This window comes from Chenopodium album, chromosome 5, assembly GCF_948465745.1.
Source record: "Chenopodium album chromosome 5, dcCheAlbu1.1, whole genome shotgun sequence".
NCBI classification, from domain to species: Eukaryota; Viridiplantae; Streptophyta; class Magnoliopsida; order Caryophyllales; family Amaranthaceae; genus Chenopodium; species Chenopodium album.
In genome coordinates, this window is record NC_137838.1 from 76,525,733 (window position 1) to 76,541,780 (window position 16,048).

Sequence of the window (16,048 nt, forward strand, 5' to 3'; positions counted from 1 at the left end):
GAAAGAGGATTAAATCGGACGGCTGTAATTATTTCCCTCCTTTTTAATCAATCACCGATCGGATGCCGTTGGATGTAAATAAATGGACGGTTGAGATGGAGTTTTAGGTTGCTTGTTATTTTCAGTGATAATTTTGAAATTGTATTTGGGTTAGAATTTAAAATTTTGAAGAGACGAATATACCCTTGAAGAGTACTGCTATTTCGGGAGGTTGATTAGGGGTATATGCGTAAATTAAGGAGTTTTACCGACGGTTACATGGAGGTGTTTTCCACGCTCTCATGGTGTCACTTTAAGAATTCTTCTCTAGTCAAGCTGCTTACCATTAATAATTGGTCTGCAGGAGTTTTCACAAAATATTAAATTCATTACCAATAATTTAATTTGTACTCCACTTTGATCTTCATATTAAAAACAATTTACACTTTAATTTTTTTTTTTCTTCTTAATCAGTAATTGTAACATTTGAAATTTAGGGGATTTTGTGTGGCCGGGTAACCCCTAACCGAGTGAACTCTAACCAAATCCCTGAAGTAACCAATGACCAGTAACTCAATAACCACTAATCGAATAACTCGAGTAAACCCTCAAGTATCCCCTGATCGAGTAACTAGAGTAACCTTTGACTGAATAACTCGAGTACTTGACCGAGTAACCCCTAACCAAGTTCCCCCTCGAGTAATCTCTGACCGAAAAACTCGAGTAACCTATAATTGGGTAACTCAAGTAACCCCTAATTAGGTAACTCGAGTAAACCCTGACTGGAAAAAACTCGAGTAACCTCTGATTGGAGAACTCAAGTAACCCCTGACCGAATAACTCGAGTAACCTCTGCCACACAATGTGACTAGCCATGTATAAAAATTTGGTTTTACAACTTTTTAAAACTGCACGAGTACATTATCAATACAATATTTTTAATTACATCCATATTTTATAGTTGACTCCTTGGTTCGGTTTATAAAGTCCATCTAAAATTAAAAACATATTTACAACTACGAATTATTTAAAAATGGAGGGAGTATGTTATAAGCAAAAGGTACACCATTGGTGTAAAAGGACCAAACTAGTGTCTTGCCAAATACCGAGTAATACAAACAAGTAAAACAAAGCTGCTAAAATAAGAAATAAAGTAGAAGGTAGCATATGATAAAAGGGATGCCTTGGTAGAGTATAGAAGGCTTCAGGAAGAGTCTTAGTACCATCACCATTAGTCATGGTTGATTGTTTACTAAAGGAGTATGTTATACTTCGGGCCTGTTCTCTTACGTTGAAGTTCAGTTCAGCTCAGTTCAGTTCAGTTCAGCTCCTAATTTCCTTCTCTTATAAAATATTTATTTCAGTTCAGCTCAATTCAGTTCAGTTCAGTTCAGCTCAATTCAGTTCAGTTCAGTTCAGCTGAGTTCAATCAATGAGAACAGGCCCTTCGTATATTTGGAGTTAAAGAAGAAATTAAACAAGTTTTTTAAGATAATTGCCCAATAACTACAATGCTAATTGAGGCTAAAACACCTCCCTATATAGATCCCTAGTACTAGTAATGTTGCTATAAACGATGAAATTTGTAAACTTATAGAGATTTAAGAAGTTCAAGCTTTCTTTGGCAAACCTCTTTAAGGAACCAATATTTCATACTCCGTATAATACATCCAATTTAAGTACGGACTCTATGGAGTACTCAGTATATTTATAAAGTATTAATTTTTTTTTTTTTATTTTAAGGGTTAAGACAATGCGACAAATACGACAAGTAAATCTCTTTCGGAAGGAGGAAGGACTAGTTGATGGTAGCCCATGCATCCTTAGGTCCCCCTAAGAGGTAAGAAGCGATTGGATAGGTTGGAAAATGAAGGACAAAATCCAATAAGCAAGTGTTGCATTGCAGGTTGCAACCACATGAGATATACGGCTGGACACATGCATATTTGTTACTTGCACATGTCTCTGCTCCTATTCTTTCTTAATACTACTGACAACTGACTATTGCATCGTCCTGTCTATAATTTTAACACAAAATTATGATGAGAACCCAATATATTACTGTACTGTTGATGAGTGCACCACAACTCGATCAAATGCTATTTTGTACAGTATCATCCCAAACCAAACCTTTAAGCTTTAAAATACGTAGTATATAGAGTTCGGCATGGGTCGGATTGACATGTAAGTCTGGACATATATGGACTCACTTATGAAAGATTAACACGACACGCTTGACTACTTTTAAGCATGATCCGCTTGAGCATGAGGCACACTGACACAATAGTGACCAGACACATTTGCTTACAAGACATGGCCTATGTCCACCTTAAATTGTACATAGTGCTGTCGTAAAAGGACGAAACCAGCAGAGGGACTAGGGTAGCAAGGTCGTATTATTAACATTAACTCTAGTTAATATTTGACATTGGTATATAGTTAACTTGCTATTTTGCTAGTAGAGAGTAAGTAGTAGGCTAGATTTGGATATCTAAAAATGACAATGTGAGATTGTGACCTTTGCTTAGGTTCCAAATTTAAGCTTCCTTGTTCTGTCTATTTCCTACCTAATATGGTAGTACAGTAACCAACACTCTCTAAAAACATGATTAATTAATCAGAAAAGTGTCTAATGATTTGATTAAGAAATCAATTATGGGTAAGAAAGGGTGTGTTCTTGTAATTATTGATATCCTGTCCACAATGTTGCATAGCTAACTATTGACTATTCAACCACAAATAGGAGAGGAGGGCCAGGGGTGTGGATTTCATATTTTGGATTATGTGTATCATTTAAGGGAACTCACTCAATTTTTTTTACTTTTTTTTTTCCTATCAATCAATTATAAGTTAACTAAGGCTTTGTTCTCTCTCTCTTTTTTTTTCCTTTTTTTTTCGTTGCGAAAAATATTTTCACTTGAGTTAATTTTTTATAAACTTTTTTTTTTCTTATATATATTGAATTAAATTACTTGTACTTTTTTACTGAACGTAACTTATTTGATTTCTAGCACATACATTTTTTTTTCATATGAGAAGAACTCCTTCTCCTATCATATAGATGAACTACAAGTATTTTAATTATTATTATTATTATTACTTTTTTCTTCAAATCTTATGCAATATGGATATAATGTTATCACCTTGAAAGTAATATGTCAACATTAGAATAAAAAACATGTCACCTGGCATCACAAAAGTTACTAGAATTATTTGCCCGTATTCCTAGATTGCCAAGAGTCAACATCCAGTCATGATAAAAAATCATGTTAGATCGAAAAAATAGATGAAATTGTTGTATATTCACTCAATTTTTTTTTCTTTGCACCATAGACCTACAATTTGTGAGACGTTTTTCAATTAAATGGAGCAAATAATAAGAAATAGAGGGAGTACATATATTTTTTAGATTTTGGTTCAATCAACATATGGAGTAGGAGAGCTTGTAGTTTTAAGTTTTAAATCTTGTAACTGTCTTTCAAACAAAATATAAATGGAATAAGACTCAATCAAACATCATAAAAGGTTTTTAACCAAAAAGCCCTGCCCAATTCTAGTCTTCTAGACTACCCAAACCATATTTTCTTAGACTACCCAAATCACATTTTTATTGGGCTAGGACATGAGATGGGTCATTGACGATCAATTCTATACGCAGCATATTCACTTTATCTTGATGTAATTTCAATTATCTTTGACAATCTGGAAAAATAATCACTTAATTATCAATATTATAAATAAAATTATGTTATTATCTGTATTTCAAGTCTATTCTATGCGATTATTTTTATCTGAACTAATCTAAACTAAACTTATTGTACTTCGTATACAAAAATTGCTAAATTTGTGAGCATGTTAAAAAATACTCCGTACAACACATGGATGAAAGAATTCCATATAAGTCGAACAATACAAGACCTTAAATGAAGCAATGTAAGAGAATATAATTTGTCTCTAAAGTCTAAATGTGACAAGGTTGTCCAGTCTACCTCAATTAGAGAGGGAGTCAATAATACAAATCCTAAGCAATAATTAAGGAGGGCCCAAATTCACTAGCCATTTATTAAGTTAATCCGAGGACCAAAACTAGACATGTAGCCTTTTAACTATTGCGAGGTCCACTATGAAAGGGAATTCAACAAAACAGCTAGGTGGTTTGTAGGCCATACTACCAAGACCAAGATCTTAACATTGCAACCAAATTGATTTTTTTTTACTTAATTGCTAATTAAGTACAAAGTTTTCTTGTAACTTTAGTTAATTGAAGGGGTAAATGAGAGGTTGGAGGAGTGATAAATCTATAAATTAGACAGGATTTCATTATTGAGTAATTATGTCATTGATTTAGGACACAAAGTATATAATTCCTTTGATTATATATTGTGGAGTATACAAGAGTTTCAACTTAATATCCATATTATAGTAAAATGGCTATACATTCCAATATAGAACATTTATAATACGATGTACCTTGTTATTCATTATAGTAATTCTTAATTTCTTATACTCCGTAATTACTAGGACACTCCCACATATTTCATTGATTATATTATTGTGAATTTGTGATCACATTATAATTTGATTTGGAGCTTTGGATCTAACAAATTGCACTTCAAAGGAACAAACAAATTCTCACAAAATTTTCATTAATTCAGTGTACGTTTGGGTGATAAGTATGGTTTTGTATTGTGGTTACGTGAAGCTATTGTTGTGAGTGAGCATATATAATATCATGTCCAAGCTAAGGATTTACTACTCATTTTCACAAAGAGGTGTTATTAGTGGGTTCAAACCATGGTCATATAATCAACTGAATTTTATGATGTGAAATTTGAAAGAGCTAGGTAAGCAACATTATTCTCTATTTTTTGGGAACTACTTATCTACTACGTAGTTATCTTATAAGATTTTACAACTTTTTTCTTATAAACGTCAACCAAATATATCTACTCCGTACTATGTTGTACAACTCAAAAAGCATTGAATGTACTACTCCGTAGTATTTTTGTCCAGTATAAGAAGTTTGTTTATTAGAGTCAACCCGAACTAGATTCGGGTCATATTTCAAGATATGCTTAAAAACTATCAAAAAATAGTGTAAAAACTTAATATTGTTGTGAAATATGAAATTTGGGTTAAATCGAGTTCGGTTCGGGTTGGATTTGAGGTTCTCCGATAACTTCGGGTCGTGTTATCGGATTGGGTCAGGGATTGACAGCCGTAACCCAAACATTATACTAATGTATATATACCACCCCCATTTATTATTATGTGCAATAAAGGGGTATTATTTATGAAATATAAAATATTTTTTTTACAAATAATATAAAATGAAGATAGTCGTAATTTATATATTTTTGACAAGAATTATACTACAGTATATTGAAATTATGTGCTTAATAGAAAAGGACAAATAGACAATATGCTAGTTTTTTTATTTTTTAAAAAACACACACACGAAGGAAGCAAAATTTTGAAGACCCAATTGGAATGACTCATAACAGAGTATTGGGCTTTGGTACATCGAATTTTATACTTTTTAGGGTTGAAAAAAACCTTTAAACCTACCAAATTCTATTAATTTTGGATTGCTGGGCTTTATATCACAAAATGAAAGAATGATGAATTTATAGGTGGGCTTAGCCCACAGGATCCGCAAACTTCCAATTCAACAGTAATAGATTTGATTAAATTTTTTGTACATCCCTAAGGGGGCGTTTGGTCCGCGGATTATAGGTATTAGGTATGGATTTAGAATGACCAAAACCCATACCATATGTTTGGTTGTCAAAAATATGATTTTTAAACACATACCTCAAACCCATAAACCATGAGGTATGGGGTTTAGAAACCTTGGGGGGGAAGGTGGGTTTGGCTCATTCCATTCCCTTAGATATCAAATATATGAAATTGGGCGTTTGGTTCGCGGATTATAGGTATTAGGTATGGGTTTAGAATGACCAAAACCCATACCATATGTTTGGTTGTCAAAAATATGATTTTTAAACCCATACCTCAAACCCATGAAGTATGGGGTTTAGAAACCTTGGGGGGAAGGTGGGTTTGGCTCATTCCATTCCCTTAGATATCAAATATATGAAATTAAGGGGATGATATTTCATTCCAGAATTGAACCAAACACATGGTATTAAGTATCAAATTTCAACCCGATACCACCTTAACCCTATTCCTGATTCCAAACCTATACCACTCGAAGAACCAAACGCCTCCTTAAGAGGATGATATTTCATTCCTGAATTGAGCCAAACACATGGTATTAAATATCAAGTTCCAACCCGATACCACATTATCCCTATTCCTAATTCCAAACCTATACCACTCTACGAACCAAACGCCCCCTAAATGAGAAACATTCAAACATATGTATGTATGGAAGATCGATAAAGAAAGTTTGTTTGTCATATACAATTTTACTCAATAAAATATTGATTTTTTTTCCGAAAAATGTTTTATTTTACTCATAATAGCTTTGGATGACCAAATCTCGTTTTCTTTGGGTTTTGGGTTTCGGTTTTTCTGGATTGGGGTTCGTATTTTTTTGTGTTTAGGGTTCCAACTTGTACGTTTGAATTACTTAGGTTTTGGGGTTCGAATTAGGGTTCGAATTATTTAGCCGTGAGTTTGCACAATACTTTCTCATCATAACACAAAACTATATGTCAGATATTAGTATATACATTATATTTTTATTCATTTCATTTCTCCCATTTTAAGTTGGATGACACAAAACCTAGCTAGCTAGTTCAAAAAACTAAAGACTCCCAAGACATTCAACTTTTCCGTTCAATTTTGATTTTAAAGTATGATTACTTGGTACTAGATACTAGGGCCTGTTCTTATAGGTTGAACTCAGTTGAACTGAACTGAATATTTTATAAGAGAGGGAAATTAGGAGCTGAACTGAACTGAATTGAAAATAAACGTATGAGAACAGGCCCTTAAAGATGTAAAATTGAATGATGAATTTTATAGCCATGGTATATAGGTTAAATAAATTAAATCCCACACAGGTTTATATCGTCTCATACATAATTGATGCAAAAAGTGGCGGAATTTGGATTAAAAAGAATGATGACAAATTTGAATCTCAATATCTAATCCAATGTTCATAATGAAATTATTGCGCAAACTAATTTTAAATCCTAATATAGGTTAAATTAAATTTCACACATATGTATATGTATTGAAGACATTTTATGTTTATAACTAATTTTGAGGCCAGGTCTTAATCTGTCCTTAGAAAGATTCGTTCGTGGATGGAAAAATGAAGAATTAACTCGACCCTTGGCAACAAGACATGTAAGGCGGAGATGTTAAACAATTAAACATGTATTGTTTTAATTTTTCTTTCATTTTAGATGCAAACAATTATCGTAAATTCATATCCACATCATTTGAATATTGATGTGCCTATGATTATCCTTGTTGATTCTTGTGTTTACAATGTGAATTACAAAGTGATATTCCTTGCTACATCCTACTTAAGATAATCCAATTTGATAATGATAGCACCCTTTGATTTCTATCAATATAAATAGTCATAGAAATTTCCAAAGTACAATATATCTAGTTCTATAATTGATCAAAACAAGTAACATGACACAATATTCTTCAACCACACAATACATCCTTATATTTTTGTTTCCTTTTTTCTTTGGAAATGGGAAGTGACATAAATCACATAACATACATCAATCATAATATGTATCTCATCGAGTAGTACTTGAGACTTAATAGGTTCCATATATTCATTCACCAATAAGAAATGATGACCTAAAAAGGACCAATAAAAAAAGTTAAATAAAAAAAGTCCTAAGAAAGAGTGGAACATTATTCATTGATGACTTGATGTTAGTATGAAAGCTTCATATTGATGCTCCGTAATTAACGATAGTTTCCTCATCGCCATCATAATTGGTTTGGCCCTTTTTCATGCTAAAAAGATCGAGACTTGCCAGCTGCTTCAACGGTTTGCATTTTGCTTGTATACCTACCCTTCCCCACCCTCCGGCCCTCTCTTTTTTTTCTAGGTTGATTGCCATTCGATATCCGACAAAACCTATTAAAACGGACTAAAATGGAAAGTGGGTAAAAATATGCAAGTAACCGTCTAAGAGAATGAATGATACAAGTATATTTTATGAAACGGAGGTAGAATACGTGGCTGAATTTTTTTATTAACATGAAACAACTCTTTTGCGATAATTTTTTATTAAAATGAAATAACTCTTTTCCAATCTGACTATACATGTGGTTATGCCTTAATCTTATATACATGTACTACTTAATCCAACTCCATTTCTTTTCGTTAGTTTACTTTGTACTTCTATTCATTCATATTTGGTGGTAACACTTTTGCTTATAGATCACAATTTTTTCTAATACAAACTCTATTAACAAGACTTTTATTTCTCCATTTATTACAATTTATTTACACATCATGATTCACATGATCCTCCTTGATTTCTACTAAAGCATCAATTGTAACCAGCATTTAGAAATAATGAAATATATATACTCTTTCCATCCCTTAAAGATTTTTGCCTTTCTTTAAAAAAATTTCTTAGCATACTCTATATTCTATACTACTCTTCTTTAAAGATGGCTCTAGGTCGTGTCGGGTCGTACCAGACCCACATGCTTTGGGGTTATTTAGGCACGGCCCATGGCTAGGCTCACGAGGTTCGTGCTGCGTCGGGCCGAAGTTTTTAAAAGGTTGGGCCGTGCACGGCCTAGACCCACGTACCATCGTATTGGGCTTGCGTGCCTAAGTAAAATTGCATTGATTTTAGCATATGCTTTGTCGTGTCATGCCTTATCGTGATTATCCCAAATAAAGGCAGTCTAAGCCCGGTCCATGGCCCACACGCACAGTATGTCGTGCCGTGCTTTTTTCGTGCTGGCCCAAACCGTCCCAGTGTCATCTTTACTATTCTCTAGTATTAGGTTTATCATCTCGGACACTTTAGGTTTATCATCTCGGACACTTTTATGATAAAAAAATCTACTAAATGACTCAATACAACTTTTAATAAGGTAAAAACTAAGGATGAGACAATATTTAAGGGACGAAGAGGCAAATAGACTATATAGAGCAGTGGTATGAATGGAAAAACACAAGTATAGTAATGCATGCATGGTAGAAAATGGTCCTACACCCATGTGCGAGTGCTACAGGCTTTGGACACTCGCAGACAATATACTGTAATTCGAGTACTAATTTATAGTTGTGCCTCTTTTCTATGGACTTTTACAGCAAGCAAGCTGAGGCAGGTAATTTTGGTCAAGCTTTGTTTCTTGAATCTTTGACTCGTTTTAGTGCTAATAATAATGCTAAATCACATACTCATCATGTTACTATGTTAATTTCTGCTAGTACTATAATTATTATTTCACCTTATCTAATCTTTATAACATACCGTATGTAAGTAAGTCGGTTTAAGTGTATATAAGAAGTCATAAAAGGTACTCCTAACTCCATTTCTTTAATTATAGTACTTTAATTATAGCACGTATTGAGAGGTATTGAAATTAATATTATTATATGCACACAATACAAATCCAACAATATATATTGAAGTTTTTATCAAAAACAATAAACTTAATATAATGAGTGTTTTAAAAACTTGAAAACATAGATTTTATTTATAAGATTTGATCCCACTATAATATAGTATATATTTCGTATTTATTATATTATGTGTTTTATATTCTAATACACATAACTGATATAATTAAAGGATTCAACCGTCATGACATTCATGCAATAACTCGATATATTATTATACAAGCTTAAACTTCAATTGATTAGTAATTCAGTATTGAAGTCGAATTATTTATTTATTTTTTTTAAGCTTAACTAGCTAAGGTCATTGAAGAGACTTTTACACTTCATTGATGTAGGATGCATACTTAGAACTCATAAACACTTGAAATAAGCTAAGGGAAAAAGAGAAGGTAAAAAAAAAAAAAAAAAAAAAAAAAAAAAAAAAGGTAAAGAGGGTCCATGCATATAAGGTGGTATGGTCAAGGTGAGGGTGAAAGGGATAACACATAGGGTCCAAAAATGGGCTCACTTATGATAATTTATTTTGGAGACAAAATTTACATTAGTATCACCATCGACAAAGCATGAAAGATACTAATTGATGTAAGCATTTGATTTAATATAAGTTGGATAACAAATTTATGAGGCTTCTTATTAAAGCTCCAAATCAACAATTTCATTACAGTTGGAGCATTTATGCTACTCAAAGTTAGCTAACTTTTGTTTGACATAAGCTTGTTTTTGCTTTATTCGCACTAAATAGTTGCATTTAAATATTTGTCTGATTAATTAAGTTGTTAATTAGTTGGATAGTTATGATGATCGATTATACGTTAACAAGAGGGGTTTTTTCCCCTTATTATATATGCGGACCGTTTGTATTTATTTATTTTTTTCTCATGTGATCACAAGGTGCAAATATACAAATAACCTTGATTTCACCATATATACACATTTGTAATTGATTGTACATTGAAAATTGCTAATAGTTAGATACCTTAACCTAACCTATATGCCATGCAATCCAATTTCCAAAGTGATTAGACCCTTTGCCCAGGTTTAAGTGAGTTCAATTTAGGGCTATGTTCTTTTGAGTTTTTGGGCAAGCAAAATAAAACAGAATAGAGTAGAGCATAACAGATTTCAACAAAGCAACTCAAAAGAATAAGGCCAGGTCTTAGTGTTTTCGAGCGTGGCCCTCCTTTGCATTAAAAAAAAAATGATACCTTAACCTAACTTATATGCCATGCAATCCAATTTCCAAAGTGATTAGACTCTTTGCCCATGTTTAAGTGAGTTAAGTTTAAGGGTATGTTCTTTTAAGTTTTTGGGCAAGCAGAGTGTAAAGCAGAGCTGAGTAGAGCATAACAGATTTCAGCAAATCAACTCAAAAGAACAAGGTCTTAGTGTTTTCGAGCTTGGCCCTCCTTTGCATTAAAAATATGTTTAGTGAATTAAAGGAAAGCTGGTGAAACTTGTCTAATACCCCTTTTATTTTAACAAGATGGAATTTAGTGATGCATTTAGTAAAGATCAAGCTACTTAGGCATTATTCAATCACTTAATTATTTAGTGTTACAAAATTAAGTGATCGAATAAATATATAATGCATATGCCATAATGGTACCTTATTACCACCTTAATTAGCATAAAAGTTAAAGAAAATCTATAATTATTATAGGATTTTTTTAAGTGGTTATTAAAAAAATAAAATAAAAAATAAAAAAATTAAAATAAAATTACTCCACATTTTTATCTTTAAGTGCTATTAACAAAAATGTCAAAAACCTAGTGAAAGCGTAAAAATTAAATAGTACATGCAAGAAAGTACTGCTACATTAGGGCCTATTCACAATTATTAAACTAAGCTGAACTGAACTGATTGGAGCTGAACTGAACTGAGCTGAGCTGAAATGAATATTTTATGAGAGAGGGAAATTAAGAGCTGAAATAAATTGAACTGATTGGAACTGAACTGAACTGAAATTAAGTAAATGTGAACAGGCCCTTAACTCATATTTAAATCTTTAAAACTACCTTAACCTATAGTAGATATATGAAGTGAAATTTAAAGGTGATCGATGTTATATTGCTTAATCAATTTGAATTTTAGTTATAAGTTACATTTTTATAATCCTTATAAAACTTATTTTCCTGAACTTATCTTATTATAATAAAACATACAAATTACTTTATATAGTAATCCTTACCGAATTATTAATTTAATTAATAGTTTGAAATTGCAATAGATTCTGTTCCATTATTGATCAAGCTCATTGTGTAAAGATAGAACTTAAAGTGGCCTGGTTTGGTACATACAATGGTACCCCTACTTTAGCTCGCAACTTTGATAATTAGATCTATCTCTAAACCTGCGGCCACTATACATACTTTACAGTTAGACAATTTGTCCTTTTTTAGAAGTTGCTTGTATTTTTTTCCTTTTCGTTGATTATTATTGTTGTAATCAATAATTAATTTTGCTGATAATATTCACATTACTATATCTTAGGATAATATCCAAATAAATTGTCATGCATTTTGAAACATTAATTTTTTGTAATTGGTTTTAATTTGTTGTCATTACCTTTACTATGATTGGTATAGGTACATTATAATATTGAAGAATCTATCTATTATAGTGGTTTTTTTTGAGTAATAAATTGTGCTATTTCGCTATTATTAAAAGAGATTGAGAGAATGATTATCATTTTTCACACGAAGAGATCACTATTTTATTTGTTTCGGACTTTTAGTACATGTTTGAATTTGTTCATGCCATATAGGCATATAGCCTCTATATTCCTATATAGATGGTCAATTTAATTTGATGTTGCTGCTAACATAACTGGATTGTTTTTCGTTTTTAATTTTTTGTTTTTTTTTAAAAAAAAAATAACCAAAAAACTACTACGTAGTTGTTTTCACTTTTTGTTGTCAATTTTTAAACCCGTCGTGATTTTAATAAGTTTGACCAATTTTTATAAATTCATTATATGACATATTATATGGTTTTGAAAAACAAAAAAATAAAAAAAAAAATAAATAGAAAACTACAATTATACCTTAGATCCCCTAAATCAAAAAAATTTATTTCTTGTAATAAAACTTAATATAAAACGTTTGTGGCTAACCAATTATTAAATAATTGTAATTTGTAAATAACCAATTCTAGAAATTCTATACACAATTCCAAATTTCCAACCGGCCCTAAGCCTAATCATAAATTGTTATTTTTTGAGGGAGCCTAATCATAAATTAAGTAGTGATTAATTATTGCTTTTGGCTCTCTAGCCTTTCGCATCTTTGAGTAATATTTTAGAAATAGTTTGTGATTCATCCCTAATATAATGGTGTAGTTTGGTCAGTTAGAAACTAAAAGTTTCATTAGGTTTGGAATATTAAAATCATTAGCATAACACTAATTTAAGTGTGGGACATTGATTAATCATGAGAGATAATTACTCTCACCAATATCAACTACCATATGTCCCTCATAAACCCAAGCAATCAATAAATTAAACCAAAAAGTATTACAATTTTTAAGCATTTAATTTTGATGTTGTAACTTATGGGGCTAACCATTGCACCTTTATACCCTACAAAATAAGGGTAGGTTGAAGATTAGAGATACTATATATCCTAATTACTTTGGTAGTTCTTACCACAATCTTACACGCTAATATGCTATAAGAGAATAAGCTTATATCTTGTCTATGTGTCAATTTGTGATTGCTTAGTGGAATATACAAATTAGATAATATCTATTTTTTTTGTTGCATTTTAGTGCTTAGCTACTTAGGCTACCTTTTTGGCCAACTTAGGTAACTATTTTCACATGGAATCCAATTTATTCAAGGAGTTGGACCAAATTCATTTACATTCATATTTCACCTTTACTTTTTGTAAGATTGTCAAGTTTGTTAGGTTATTTAGCATATATTTGCATAGATCACCATTATTTTCCACACATATTATTGTTCAATGATGACTTTGTTGCACTCTATCAAGTTTAGATGAGTCCTAACTTCAATCTATTAACTTTTTTTCTATATATAAAGTATAGTAGTAAGTAATATTACCTTGTTAAATTGGTACCTCTCACATCTTTTGTTGTTTAGGGAGTTACAAAACAAGTGATGAGAATCAATCCTATTATGTTAAAATTCGTTAGGAATAAGGAATAAGTTCCATCTTTGTCCTTAGCGGGATTTGATGTCATAACCTTTGAGTCAAGAAACCAAATCGTTATTATCTTTAGGCTAAGATTTAAAAATGCATTAGTATAAAGAGTATATGTACATGGTACATTAAGTAATAATAATCATTGGCATAGGTTCTTTCGTTTTGTAAATACTAAAAACACAATTAAGTAGATTGCCTCATGGACACACACAAACTTTGAATAATTATTGTCGCTAATGTTGAGATAAGAAATTAAAGAGTCCTCGCAAAATAAAAAATAAATGTATTTATAGATATGAGTGTTCTCCGATCCAAAATCAACAAGCCAATCAACCTCCAAGATTATGCATCTTACATGTGCGAAAAAATCGTACTTGTACAAGTTAGGAGAAGTTACTGATCATAAACATGCAAGTAAGGTAAAACATCAATTCTTGGAAGTTAACTAATTTAGCTTGGATTTGGTGGTTTGGCATATAGTTGGAAGATACATTATTATTATATATTATTTGAATATTTAGTACATATGCATATATCCTTGTCGAGAAAGAAACTATAAGCCAAATTAATGGACCCATATATATCACATACGAAGTATGATATAACAACAACTTTCGTTAGATTTATATATCAAAGATTTTAGTCCAATTGTAATTGTATTTGCATGTAATATTGTATGAAAATGATGCAAATCGGTCAACACCTGAGACCTAACATTGCATGTGATAGCCGCTCGTGGATTGTGTATGTCGGTATTAATAGTGACTTTATGATTTGTCCATTCTTCTTCTCAAATCACAATCCATGCATCTTCATGTTCGTTTTAATTGTGTGAACTATCATGCATACCGTTATTAACTAATCCACCTCCCCACCATGAGAGAAAATTAATCAATTATCAATTATATTACATATGCTAAATATTTGTAACATTTTCGTTGTTCCTTTTGATTTCTATCACTTATAAGAGTTATAACTGGAGTTAAGTTTCTTATATCAAGTATAATCCAATTATGTATATGTTAGAAACAGAAAATCTTGCGTGGACCTGGTTCACAATAATATTATTGTGGACTTAAGATTTATTCACACGTAACTGGCATTATATTCAATATAGTGACCCTTATTTTTAACATAGTAACCTTATTTTTAACACAGTAACCTTTTTAAAAATTTGAGTGACCTTTAATGTTATTATGAAGTTAGAGTACGACATTAAACTGAATAGTGACCTAATTTTAACATAGTGATCTTTATTATTCATATTGACCATTATATTAAAAATTTCATTAAAAAAATTAAACTTTTATAGCTTTTATAATGTCACAATAACTCTTATTTCAACATAATAACCTTTATTTTAATATAGTGAATTTTTTTTTATTAATAAAACAATCATTTGGTCTCTAATGTTAATGGTCCACAATAAATTAGTGTGAACCAGGTCCATTTAAGAATTTGATTGTTAGAAAACTAACCTGACAACTTTTATCAATATATATATATATATATATATATATATATATATATTAGGCATCTTAACAAAGTCACACATACTTACTTTGTATTGAGAGATTGATTAGCATTATCAAATATCATATTTTGTTTACATGAAGAATAAATGAAGAATAGTATTATCAGTTTTGATAAATTATAAAAACCAATTTGAAATTCAACCATCAAATTAAGTTTTTAGTTGAATTGGTCCTCTAACAACTATTTTCAATTTAAAATAGTTTACCATATCACTGTGTACGCATTTAAGAATCATTAAGGATGCAAGAATTTTATTTTATTTTATTTTATTTATTTATTTATTTAATTTTAGGGTTCAATTGAAAAAGTTCTCTATCTAATCTAGATAAAGAGTCTATGAGATTCATACCCTTTTTCCACCCAAAAACAAAGAAAGTAAGCGGAATCTTTGAAGTGCAACAATTTGTAGACGGCGCGCAAGAGAAGTCCTTTAAGATAATTAAAATAAATAAGAAAAGAAGCTATAACACATTAACAAGTAATTCGCCAAACTCTAGCTTTTCCCATTAGCTAATCATCATTATTCAACTAACTAAATTATTTATTAATTAATCCACTAGATTAATAATATATATTACGCAATTTTTGAGTCTAAATCAATCAATCGTTGTCATCTATCTTAAACTAAAGTCATAATCAAGTATGTATTATATTCATCTAATTAACGATAATGATCACACACATTTTGACATCACAAGTACTCGGTATATATTAGTAAGAAACACATTTTTCTGTTTTATGGAAAAACCATGTGATCGATAATCACAAAAGTTGTTTTTA